The sequence below is a fragment of the Pseudophryne corroboree genome, chromosome 7 (assembly GCF_028390025.1).
Source record: "Pseudophryne corroboree isolate aPseCor3 chromosome 7, aPseCor3.hap2, whole genome shotgun sequence".
In the NCBI taxonomy this organism is placed as follows: Eukaryota; Metazoa; Chordata; class Amphibia; order Anura; family Myobatrachidae; genus Pseudophryne; species Pseudophryne corroboree.
Window position 1 is genome coordinate 110,878,505 of NC_086450.1, and position 12,653 is coordinate 110,891,157.

A 12,653-nucleotide genomic window follows, 5' to 3' on the forward strand; every position below is an offset into this window, starting at 1 on the left:
CTAGTATGAAGAAAAAAAAAGCCACCACAGGTATACAATGTAGATGGATGGATAGTATAGTATTATATTACTTATGGACGACGAGTGCACTGACGACACAGAGGTAGGTACAGCCGTGGCCTACCGTACTGCTATATATATATATAATATACTGTATAATAATAACGGACCTGGTGGACACTGTCAGCAGACTGCTAAACTAGTATGAAGAAAAAAAAAGCCACCACAGGTATACAATGTAGATGGATGGATAGTATAGTATTATATTACTTATGGACGACGAGTGCACTGACGACACAGAGGTAGGTACAGCCGTGGCCTACCGTACTGCTATATATATATATATAATATACTGTATAATAATAACGGACCTGGTGGACACTGTCAGCAGACTGCTAAACTAGTATGAAGAAAAAAAAAGCCACCACAGGTATACAATGTAGATGGATGGATAGTATAGTATTATATTACTTATGGACGACGAGTGCACTGACGACACAGAGGTAGGTACAGCCGTGGCCTACCGTACTGCTATATATATATATAATATACTGTATAATAATAACAAACCTGGTGGACACTGTCAGCAGACTGCTAAACTAGTATGAAGAAAAAAAAAGCCACCACAGGTATACAATGTAGATGGATGGATAGTATAGTATTATATTACTTATGGACGACGAGTGCACTGACGACACAGAGGTAGGTACAGCCGTGGCCTACCGTACTGCTATATATATATATAATATACTGTATAATAATAACGGACCTGGTGGACACTGTCAGCAGACTGCTAAACTAGTATAAAGAAAAAAAAAAGCCACCACAGGTATACAATGTAGATGGATGGATAGTATAGTATTATATTACTTATGGACGACGAGTGCACTGACGACACAGAGGTAGGTACAGCCGTGGCCTACCGTACTGCTATATATATATATATATATATAATATACTGTATAATAATAACGGACCTGGTGGACACTGTCAGCAGACTGCTAAACTAGTATGAAGAAAAAAAAAGCCACCACAGGTATACAATGTAGATGGATGGATAGTATAGTATTATATTACTTATGGACGACGAGTGCACTGACGACACAGAGGTAGGTACAGCCGTGGCCTACCGTACTGCTATATATATATATATATATAATATACTGTATAATAATAACGGACCTGGTGGACACTGTCAGCAGACTGCTAAACTAGTATGAAGAAAAAAAAAGCCACCACAGGTATACAATGTAGATGGATGGATAGTATAGTATTATATTACTTACGGACGACGAGTGCACTGACGACACAGAGGTAGGTACAGCCGTGGCCTACCGTACTGCTATATATATAATATACTGTATAATAATAACAAACCTGGTGGACACTGTCAGCAGACTGCTAAACTAGTATGAAGAAAAAAAAAGCCACCACAGGTATACAATGTAGATGGATGGATAGTATAGTATTATATTACTTATGGACGACGAGTGCACTGACGACACAGAGGTAGGTACAGCCGTGGCCTACCGTACTGCTATATATATATATATAATATACTGTATAATAATAACGGACCTGGTGGACACTGTCAGCAGACTGCTAAACTAGTATGAAGAAAAAAAAAAGCCACCACAGGTATACAATGTAGATGGATGGATAGTATAGTATTATATTACTTATGGACGACGAGTGCACTGACGACACAGAGGTAGGTACAGCCGTGGCCTACCGTACTGCTATATATATATATATATATAATATACTGTATAATAATAACGGACCTGGTGGACACTGTCAGCAGACTGCTAAACTAGTATGAAGAAAAAAAAAGCCACCACAGGTATACAATGTAGATGGATGGATAGTATAGTATTATATTACTTATGGACGACGAGTGCACTGACGACACAGAGGTAGGTACAGCCGTGGCCTACCGTACTGCTAATAGATATAATATATATACTGTATAATAATAACGGACCTGGTGGACACTGTCAGCAGACTGCTAAACTAGTATGAAGAAAAAAAAAGCCACCACAGGAGTGTTTTTCAGGCAGACAAACGTATACTGGACTGGTGGTCACTGTCAGCAAAACTGTGTACTGTACTCCTGCTATAACTGCTCCCCAGTCCCCACAATTAGGCAGTGTGAGCACTGAGCAGTGCACTCAGCACAGATATATCATGCAGCAGTGCAGCACACTGAGTGAGCACAGATATGGTGGAGCGTTTTTTTCAGGCAGAGAAACAAAGGATTAAACTCACTGGTGGTATAATCAAAACCCTGCACTGTACTCCAACAGCTGCTCCCCGTCCCCAATCCTCCCCACAATTATAAGTCAATCAGTCTCTTTACTCTTTTCTTCTACTATAACGGAGAGGACGCCAGCCACGTCCTCTCCCTATCAATCTCAATGCACGTGTGAAAATGGCGGCGACGCGCGGCTCCTTATATAGAATCCGAATCTCGCGAGAATCCGACAGCGGGATGATGACGTTCGGGCGCGCTCGGGTTAACCGAGCAAGGCGGGAGGATCCGAGTCGCTCGGACCCGTGAAAAAAAAGGTGAAGTTCGGGCGGGTTCGGATCCCGAGGATCCGAACCCGCTCATCACTACTTTTAACAGGCAAGAATTGAGCCCTATCTTTTTGTACATCCACCGCGAAGTACGGGAAGACCGATATTGGCGACCCGTTCCATTTTAAAGGGCCGTTCGTGCGAGCAAGTTTCAGAACAATGTCCCGGTCAAGGAAATGTAGGAATTTGGCAATGAAGGTATGGGGTGGGGCCCCCGGAGGCAACGGGCGCATCGGAACTCTATGAGCTCGTTCTACGGTGAAGTAAGGCGAAAATTCTTCAGACCCAAAGGCGTCCCGGAGCCATTTTTCGAGAAACTTTTCAGGAGATGAGCCCTCCTCCTTCTCAGGTAGGCCGACGAAGTGGATATTGTTGCACCGTAAACGCCCCTCCATATCCGTCAGCTTTTTACGCACATCGGTCATCTGAGATTCCAAAGCATCAGTACGCCGTCCCAGCGGGGTGACAGAATCTTCAACATTAGAGATACGGGTCTCGGCCTCTCCAACCCTCTCCCTCACCCGCTGGAGATCCTGATGAATAATGGAAAGGTCAGACTGCACCTGCCCGATTTTATCAGCCAAACGAGCTTCACTAGCAGTCACCGCGTCCAATACTCTCTGTAATGCAGCATCTGGTGGATCAGAGGAGGCAGAACTATAAGCAGAAGATGGGGGTGATGCCTCAGATCTCACAGTCTCTCCCCTCTGCTGCTGAGGACCGGGGTTACGGACAAACTTCTCCATCGCGCCCGCCGCCGCACTGTGCTGGCGGCCCCTCACCATTTTGGATAACATGCCGCAGCAACCGACCAGCAATATATATCAAAGCAAAGGCAGGCAAAGAAGGGGGGTGCGTGCACCAACGCTCTATAAAAAGGCCAGCAGGTGCGGTAAATATATATAGACACAGGGTAGTACCCGGCTGTATTGCGGCTGCATTGCGGAATATCGGCTCAGTGTAGCTCAGTGTAGCTTGGTGGATATGGGCCAGAGAGCTAAGCAGTATCCCAACGAGCAGCTTCTGTCTGGCACGGAGAGCCAATTCCATAACAGCGTCTCCCAGGCCTGGCAAGGGAGCACACTCCCTGCAGCAATATGGGCAAGAGCAGAGAGCTGTATAAACCAGAGCAAGAGGAGGGGGGAGAGGGCACATGCACCACAACTATCCCCCAGTACACCCAGCATAGGCTCCAATAAAAGCGCTCCCCACTGAAACAGTTCAGTGCCCTGAGTACCTGGACTTATGGACAAATTGCAGGCATAGAGGGTCCCAGGGGTCCATGAAGCGGTCCGCGGGCTGGCAGTGAGAAACAATGCAGGACAGGCAGGGCGGCCGCTCAAAGAGCGCTTAAGGCGCTCACACAGCTAGACGGAGCGGTGGGCGCTTCCTCCTCACACCCGCTCGCTAGTGCCGCAGCTGGCTGCAGCGGGCGGCGGCGAGAAGCAGGAGAGCCGGACTTCCGGGGAGCTGAGAGCGCGAGCCCGTGGCGTCACACGCGGGCCCAGCGCACGCCAGGGCACCTTTACAAGACGGCTCCAAACAGGTCAGCAAACGGCAGCAACCGGTCAAATTCCATACCAGGGGGGGCACCAATCTTTTAGACAGCTATGGTCCAAAAAGCAGCCCCAGGGGGAAAGTACAGGATGAAACTATAGGATATTGTGGCTGGAGAGCTGCAAAATGCAAGTGCTACTCCATGCCCGTCCTGGCCACGCCCCCCAACTGCGGATTATTTTAGAACTAAAAAAACACAAATACGTTAAAGCTATACAAAATAATAACTGTACTGCACATAAAGCCTTACTAAAAATAAATAAAGTGGGGACAAAAATATAATCTTAAATATAATGCCCTACATTTGGCCATGTGCCAAGCTTATGCTCTTTATGAATCTAGCCCAACGTATTCTCATTCCTCCTGTAACATTGTAGGAGCCGGCCCTGCAGCCACAGCAGTCTCCGAGGGCAGCCTGCATCTTCCGGACCCCCGGAGTGACGGAAACGTGGGTCGGGACGCCAACACATGCCCCTCTCATGAAGCCAAAACCCTTACAGTGAGACCATGCTCCCAATTGCCCACATGTGACTTTGGCGCATGTATGGTTTCATGCTACTGCAGCGGGTGTCAGAAAGGTTAGCGACGCCATCTTTTCTGTGTAGGATGCTCCTGAGGTTATAAACTGAAATACCCTGTATTTGATACTACTGAGGTTAACTCTTGCATTACCACTGTGTTCTGCATATCATCTTACCACTGTTTACCAATGAATAAATCCAGCATCCTGATTAAGGACTGTCTAGTCGCCTAACAGTCAATTTCACATATGCTGTGCCCCTATTGTGATCTCCATCCCAATAGGCTACATATATCAACTGCTTATTGTCTCAGGCATCCCAGCCAGAGGCGGAACTACCGGCAGTGCAAGCAGTGCGTTGCACTGGGGCCCGCCTCTGTCCAGGGGCCCAAGCATGTAATGAGTCAAACTGACTCATTACATGCCGCTGTGCGCTGCGGGCAACCGCTGCCCGCAGCGCACAGCCGCCCGGAGAGGAGAGGAGCAGCGGCACTGACGGGGGAAGGAGGAGGAGGGAGGTGGAGGAGGGAGCCGCAGCAGCGCTTTGTTACTGGTGGAGGCGCTGCTGCTGCTGCCCCTGCCCCTCTGCTTCACTATAGGCTGTCTTCCGAGAACAGCCTAAAGGGAAGCAGAGGGGCAGCAGCAGCAGCTCCTCCACCAGTAACAAAGCGCTGCTGCGGCTCCCTTCTTCACCTCCGTCCTCCACCTCCTCTACTGCCCGGGAATCGTCTGACGCGGCTGCACCGAGGAGCCTGAGCCGGCGGAGAGGGTAAGTATAATTCTTCTTTCTTTCTTTTTCTTTTCTTTCTCTTTCTTTCTTTCTTTCTTTCTTTCTTGGGCCTGCCTGCCGCTATGTGTAAAAATTGGGGACTGCCTGCCGCTATGTGTAAAAAGGGGAATTAGCCTGCCGCAATGTGTAAAACGGGGGGACTGCCTGACGTAATGTGTAAAAAGGGGGAATCAGCCTACCGCAATGTGTAAAAAGGGGGGACTGCCTGATGTAATGTGTAAAAAGGGGGAATCAGCCTGCCGCAATGTGTAAAAAGGGGGGGACTGCCGACGTAATGTGTAAAAAGGGGGAATCAGCCTACCGCAATGTGTAAAAAGGGGGGACTGCCTGATGTAACGTGTAAAAAGGGGGAATCAGCCTGCCGCAATGTGTAAAAAGGGGGGACTGCCTGACGTAATGTGTAAAAAGGGGTAATCAGCCTGCCGCAATGTGTAAAAAGGGGGGACTGCCTGACGTAATGTGTAAAAAGGGGGAATCAGCCTGCCGCAATGTGTAAAAATGGGGGACTGCCTGCCGCTATGTGTAAAAAGGGGTAATCTGCCTGCCGCTATGTGTAAAAAGGGGTAATCTGCCTGCCGCAATGTGTAAAAATGGGGAATCTGCCTGCCATAATGTGTAAAAATGGGGACGCTGTCTGCCGTAATGTGTAACAAGGGCACGCTGTCTGCCGTAATGTGTAAAAAGGGGACGCTGTCTGCCGTTATGTGTAAAAAGGGGATGCTGTCTGCCATAATGTGTAACAAGGGCACGCTGTCTGCCGTTATGTGTAAAAAGTGTACGCTGTCTGCCGCTATGTGTAACAAGGGCACGCGGTCTGCCGTTATGTGTAAAAAGGGCACGCTGTCTACCGTTGTGTAAAAATGGCACGCTGTCTGCCGTTATGTGTAAAAAGTGCACGCTGTCTGCCGTTATGTGTAAAAAGGGCACGCTGTCTGCCGTTATGTGTAAAAAGGGCACGCTGTCTGCCGTTATGTGTAAAAAGGGCACGCTGTCTGCCGTTATGTGTAAAAAGTGCACGCTGTCTGCTGTAATGTGTAAAAAGAGGAATCTGTCTGCTGTAAGGTGTAAAAGGGTCTCTACCTGGTGTAGTGGTGCTACTGTGCGTCGTAATTTGAATAATGGAGACTACTGTGTACCGTTTTATGAATTGGTATTATTTTGTGGCCACACCCCTTCCCCACGAAGCCACGCCACTATGTATTTTTAATTTGCGCGCGCCTACCACGCGCACTGCCCCTGTTTAGCATGCAGGGGTGGGGCTCCGATGCCGTTTCTTGCACACAGTGCTAAAATGTCTAGTTACGGCACTGTTGCTAGGTATCCATTTCTCTGGCCCTGAGCAGGTCCCCCTCACCAGATCCTCTCCAGGGGTGAGGGGGTGGACTTGGATGGGATGTGGGTGGGGGGGGGGCCCAAAGCATTTTGTCGCACCTGGGCCCACCGCTCGCTAGTTCCGCCACTGATCCCAGCACTCCAAATGAGAAGACGCAAAAAGTTCCTTTTGTTTGTATCAGCACAAAGATGCACAGTGCAGCTGCAAGCATATCTTTCTCCAGACTGGGAGGTTCAAAGAACTAAACCAGGTGGACATTAACTCTGGAGATGAAGCTTGTCACAACTGTCGGATGGATTATGTGGATGCTGACCTACTCTTGGAGTTGGCATGTAACCCTAACTAGAAATGTGTGCTTCGGTTCTTTAGAAATCCGAACCCTCCCCAATTATGTGGCTCCGAAAACTAATTGAGTCCTGGTTCTGTTCCCCTAAGGAGATCCTATCTGAACCGAGTTCCAATTTGAATGTTTCAGGGGTTTGGAATTCAGGTTTTATAAAATTTATTTCGGGTTTTGGATTGCAAAAATGACACTGATAGCTGTTTTTATCCATTTTCAAGAAATCCAAAACTGAAGATTCAAAATTTAAATCCGAATTTCAAACCAAAGTACTTGAGGATGGTTTTGCAAAACACGGCGATGAAATTGGAACCAAAACCAAAACACGAGACTCCGCACACTTCAGTACCCAGAACTGAGGCGCAGAGTCTAATGTATCGGTGGCTTTCACCAGGGACCCCAACAAATGGATTTGGACATGGCTGCATCCGATATGCAGGTTGCAGCCCGCAGCCTGGGTTCCAATGTACGGGCTGGTGGTAAGAAGAAACTAAGCCTAAGAGACTGATCGCTGGGTGAACAGGAGGGTAGTCATCAGGAATGGATCAGAACCATGTGGTAATGCTGTACAACGGAGCGAGCAGAACCAGTTGGGCAATCCTGTAAAACGGAGTGAGCAGAATCAGGTGGGCAATCATGTACCACGGAGCTAGCAGAATCAGGTCAAGCAATAGCTGAAGTCAATACCAGAAATCACTAGGAACAGTACCAAGAGTAAGCTGAATGGAGTAGCCATTGTTAGGAACAGGGAATCACTAATAAACTTGCCATGGGAGTTCACTGGGAATTATGCTGGAGCTAGGTATGGAGCCTAATACTCTGGCACTCGATCAGAGACTTCCTTTTAAACGGGGGGTGGGGGGGGTGGATGCTTGAGTGACAGTGCAATGCTGCACAATGATTATGATGAATATCATCAGCACTATGTATCTAATTCTAATTCACTGATTTCATATCCACCCCTCCCATATATAGTACCGAAATCATTAGTGTTCCAGCTGTATCACATGCGTGTAATTAATATGAGTTGCAGGCATCTTCATTGACACTTCCATATGGACTATTGAAGAAAAGAATAACAGGATTTTGACACCTACCGGTAAATCCTTTTCTCCTAGTCCGTAGAGGATGCTGGGGTCCACTTCATAACCATGGGGTATAGACGGTGTGAACTGGCTCCTCCCTCTATGCCCCTCCTCCAGACCTCAGTTATAGGAACTGTGCCCAGGGAGATGGACATTTCGAGGAAAGGATTTACTTTAAACTAGTGGTGAGATACATACCAGCTCACACCTCAACCATGCCGCACTCAACATGGCATTCAACAGAACACACGCCAACAGGCATGAACCAATTACAGCAACATGCTGAAACTAATATAACACAACTTGTGTAACTCTAATAACAAAACTGCAGGTAAAGTACGCACTGGGACGGGCGCCCAGCATCCTCTACGGACTAGGAGAAAAGGATTTACTGGTAGGTATCAAAATCCTGTTTTCTCACACATCCTAGAGGATGCTGGGGTCCACTTCATGACCATGGGGTTTATACCAAAGCTCCAGTACGGGCGGGAGAGTGCGGATGACCCTGCAGCACCGATTGACCGAACTTGAGGTCTTCATCGGCCAAGGTGTCAAAACTTGTAGAATTTTGCAAATGTGTTTGACCCCGACCAACTAGCTGCTCGGCAAAGTTGCAATGCCGAGACCCCCCGGGCAGCCGCCCAGGATGAGCCCACCTTCCTAGTGGAATGGGCCTTCACCGACATCGGTAACGGCAATCCAGCCGTAGTATGAGCGTGCTGAATCGTACTTCTGATCCAACGCACAATAGTCTGCTTGGAAGCAGGACACACAATCTTGTTGGGAGCATACAGGACAAACAAAGACTCTGTTTTCCGTATTCGAGCTGTTCTAGCGACATAAATCTTCAAAGCCATAACCACATCTAGAAACTTTGACTCAGTGAACGTGTCAGTAACTACTGGCACCACAATAGGTTGGTTTATGTGGAAAGATGAAACCACCTTTTGGAAGAAAATGTTGACGAGTCCTCAACTGTGCCCTATCTTCATGGAAGATCAGGTAAGGGCTCTTGTGAGTCAAGGCCCCCAATTCAGACAACCGCCGCGCGGATGCCAATGCCAAAAGCATCACCACTTTCCAAGCGAGAAACTTCAACTCTATCTCTTGTAGAGGCTCAAACCAATCTGATTGAAGGAACTGCAACACCACGTTAAGGTCCCATGGTGGCACAAATGGAGGCTGGATGTGAAGAATCCCTTTCACGAAGGTCTGAACCTCTGGAAGAGTGTTACGCACACCAGTGCTAACAGGAGTATACCGGTGTATGAACAGAGAGGGAAGCGAAGCAAACGAACTCACAGACAGTATAACATAACATACACAGGAGGTGATGGAATAACTAATAAACACAAAGTGAACGGAGAAGCCCAAAGGCTCAGGAATTGGGTGTCTCCCTAGTGTCAGGAATGCTCAGATGGAATAGAGTGGACAATGAAGCGATGTGTAGTGATTTAACATGTGGAGCACCTGAAATGATGTTGCTAAGAGCAACAGAAAAAACCCCAAAGGGTTACCAACGGGTGTGGGAATAAACTCCTTGGTCAGAGATAGAAATATAGACACAAGGAGAGTATCCACAATCCTAACCCCCACTTGCAGGGCACAGGTTCAGCTTACTGCCACTAAACTGACACCTGGACGCCCTGCACAGTGAGGGAGGATTAAGCAAGCAGGTCTGAGGGTACAGCCGCAAACCTGCTGGGTTCACAGAATAGCAAAAGAACCCCAGCAGGTCAAACAACTGACTCCAGTCTTACTGCTAGGTCCGGATTGGCAGAATGAAGTACCGAATCCCAAGGCCTATTCGCAGTAAGCAACAAGTAAATACAAAGTCACACAGTACTAGCTAACTCTCTGGAACTGACTAACAAACAAAGATTCAGCAGCATTTGCCTAGCCTGAAAGGATGGTTTATATAGCAGGCGCTGTCCACGCCCCACTCAGACCTCACAGACTGTGAGCACAAAACCAGCGCCGGATTCCCTGCCGTGCACAGAGCCTGTCACCACTACACAGTAAAAACCCGGACCGGAGTATCAGCTGCGCTCAGGTTACTTCGCTAACACTTGCCTCCCGGTTGCCATGGCGACGTGGCAGCAGAGAGTAGGAGATCCTAACAGTACCCCCCCTCTGACGAGGGGTCAAAGAACCCCTACCACCGGGTTTATCGGGGAACTGCGAGAAGAAAGAGCGTATCAGTCTGGGGGCATGAAGATCACAACTGCGCACCCACGACCGCTCCTCCGGGCCATACCCCTTCCAGTGCACCAAAAATGACAGCCGACCCCGAACCATCTTGGAGTCAAGAACCCTTTCAACCACAAACTCCCTCTGACCCCGTATCAGAAGAGGAGAAGGTCTTCCACTGGAAGAAGGATTACTAACCGCCAGTTTTAAAAGGGAACAATGAAATGTTTTATTGATACCCAATGAACGGGGCAGATCTAACTGAAATGCCACCGGATTGATAACCCTGGTGATCTTATAAGGGCCGATGAACCGGGGGCCTAACTTATGAGATGGCTGTCTCAACTTTAAATTCTTGGTGGACAACCAGACGAAGTCTCCTAATTTGAAGCTGCAGGGTCTTCTCCGCTTATCAAAAACCCTTTTGGTCACTAATGACACAGACACAAGAGCTTTCTTCACTTTCCTCCAAATACCCCTAAGGACCTAAACAACAGAGGAACCACCAGGCGTGGAATCCAGGGGGTCAAAAGAATTGGCCTTAGGATGATGCCCATACACACAAAGGAAGGGAGAGATCCCTGTAGCAGAGTGAGCCGCGTTGTTATAGGCAAACTCCGCCATGGACAGATGAGCAACCCAGTCAGTATGACACTTGGAGACATAACACCTGAGGAACTGCTCCAAGGACTGGTTCACCCTCTCAGTCTGCCCATTAGACTGTGGATGGTAGCCTGACGACAAGCTCACAGAAATCTGGAGATCAGAACAAAATGCCCTCCAGAATTTGGCCACAAACTGGGATCCACGGTCAGAGACCACATCAAGTGGCAACCCGTGGAGGCGCACAACATGCTGCATAAATAACTCAGACAGGCGTCTGGCCGATAGCAACCCAACCAGTGGAACGAAATGCGCCATCTTCGAAAACCTGTCAACGACAACCCAAATGGCTGTCATCCCCGAGGATTTGGGCAAGTCCACCACAAAATCCATGGAAATGTGGGTCCATGGCTTAGACGGAATAGAGAGTGGATGTAATGGGCCGACAGGAACCCCTCTAGGAGTTTTATTTCGCGCACAAACGTCACATGCCCGAACCCACTGATCCACATCCCTAGCCACCGAGGGCCACCACACCGCCATAGACAGCAACTCCCGAGTTCTGGCAATACCCGGATGCCCTGCCGACCTCTTGGCATGGAATTCCAGGAACACTCGCTGTCTTAACCTAGGAGGCACAAACAAGAGACCTACCGGAAGGTCTGGAGGAGCCTGCTCCTGTGCTCTAAGGACTAATGACAAGAGGTCCTGGGTAATGCCCACTTTAATACATGATGGGGACACAGTGGGCGATGGCTCCTCGGAGGTCTCTTGAACTGGAGCAAAACTCCGCGAGAGCGCATCAGCCTTGATGTTTTTTGACCCAGGGCGATATGTTATCAAAAAATTAAAGCGAGCAAAAAACAAAGCCCATCGTGCCTGCCTGGCATTGAGCCGCTTCGCTGACTCTAAATATGCCAGATTCTTATGGTCGGTGAGAATTGAGACCACAAACTTAGCCCCCTCAAGCCAGTGTCTCCACTCCCCGAGTGCATCCTTTATAGCCAACAATTCCCGGTTACCCACATCATAATTCATCTCGACAGACGAAAATTTACGGGAAAAGTAAGCACAGGGATGAAGGCGATTATCAGACACCCCCATCTGAGAGAGCACTGCCCCAATACCTATCTCAGAGGCATCCACTTCTACCACAAAAGGACGCTCTGGATCTGGGTGTCGCAGCACCTTGGCCGAGACAAATGCCCTTTTGAGACGGGCAAAGGCCGCTTTGGCCTCACAAGACCAGTGAGCAACATCCGCCCCTTTCTTAGTGAGTGCCACCAAGGGGGCCACTATAGACGAAAATCCAGCGATAAACCGTCTATAAAAATTCGCAAAACCCAGAAAACGCTGAAGCGCCTTCAAACTAGTGGGCTGCACCCAATCCAGGACTGCCTGTACCTTAGAACCCTCCATTTGGAAACCTTCTGAGGAGATAATATACCCTAGAAATGCGATTTGCTGGACTTCAAACTCGCACTTCTCCAGCTTCGCCCCAAGCTGGTGATCTCTGAGTTTCTAGAGGACTAAGCGTACATGCTTCCGATGTTCCTCCAGGGAATGAGAGAAGATTAGGATGTCATCTAGATAAACAACTAAGAATCTATCCAAATATTCCCTGAGCACATCGTTCATGAATTCCTGGAAGACTG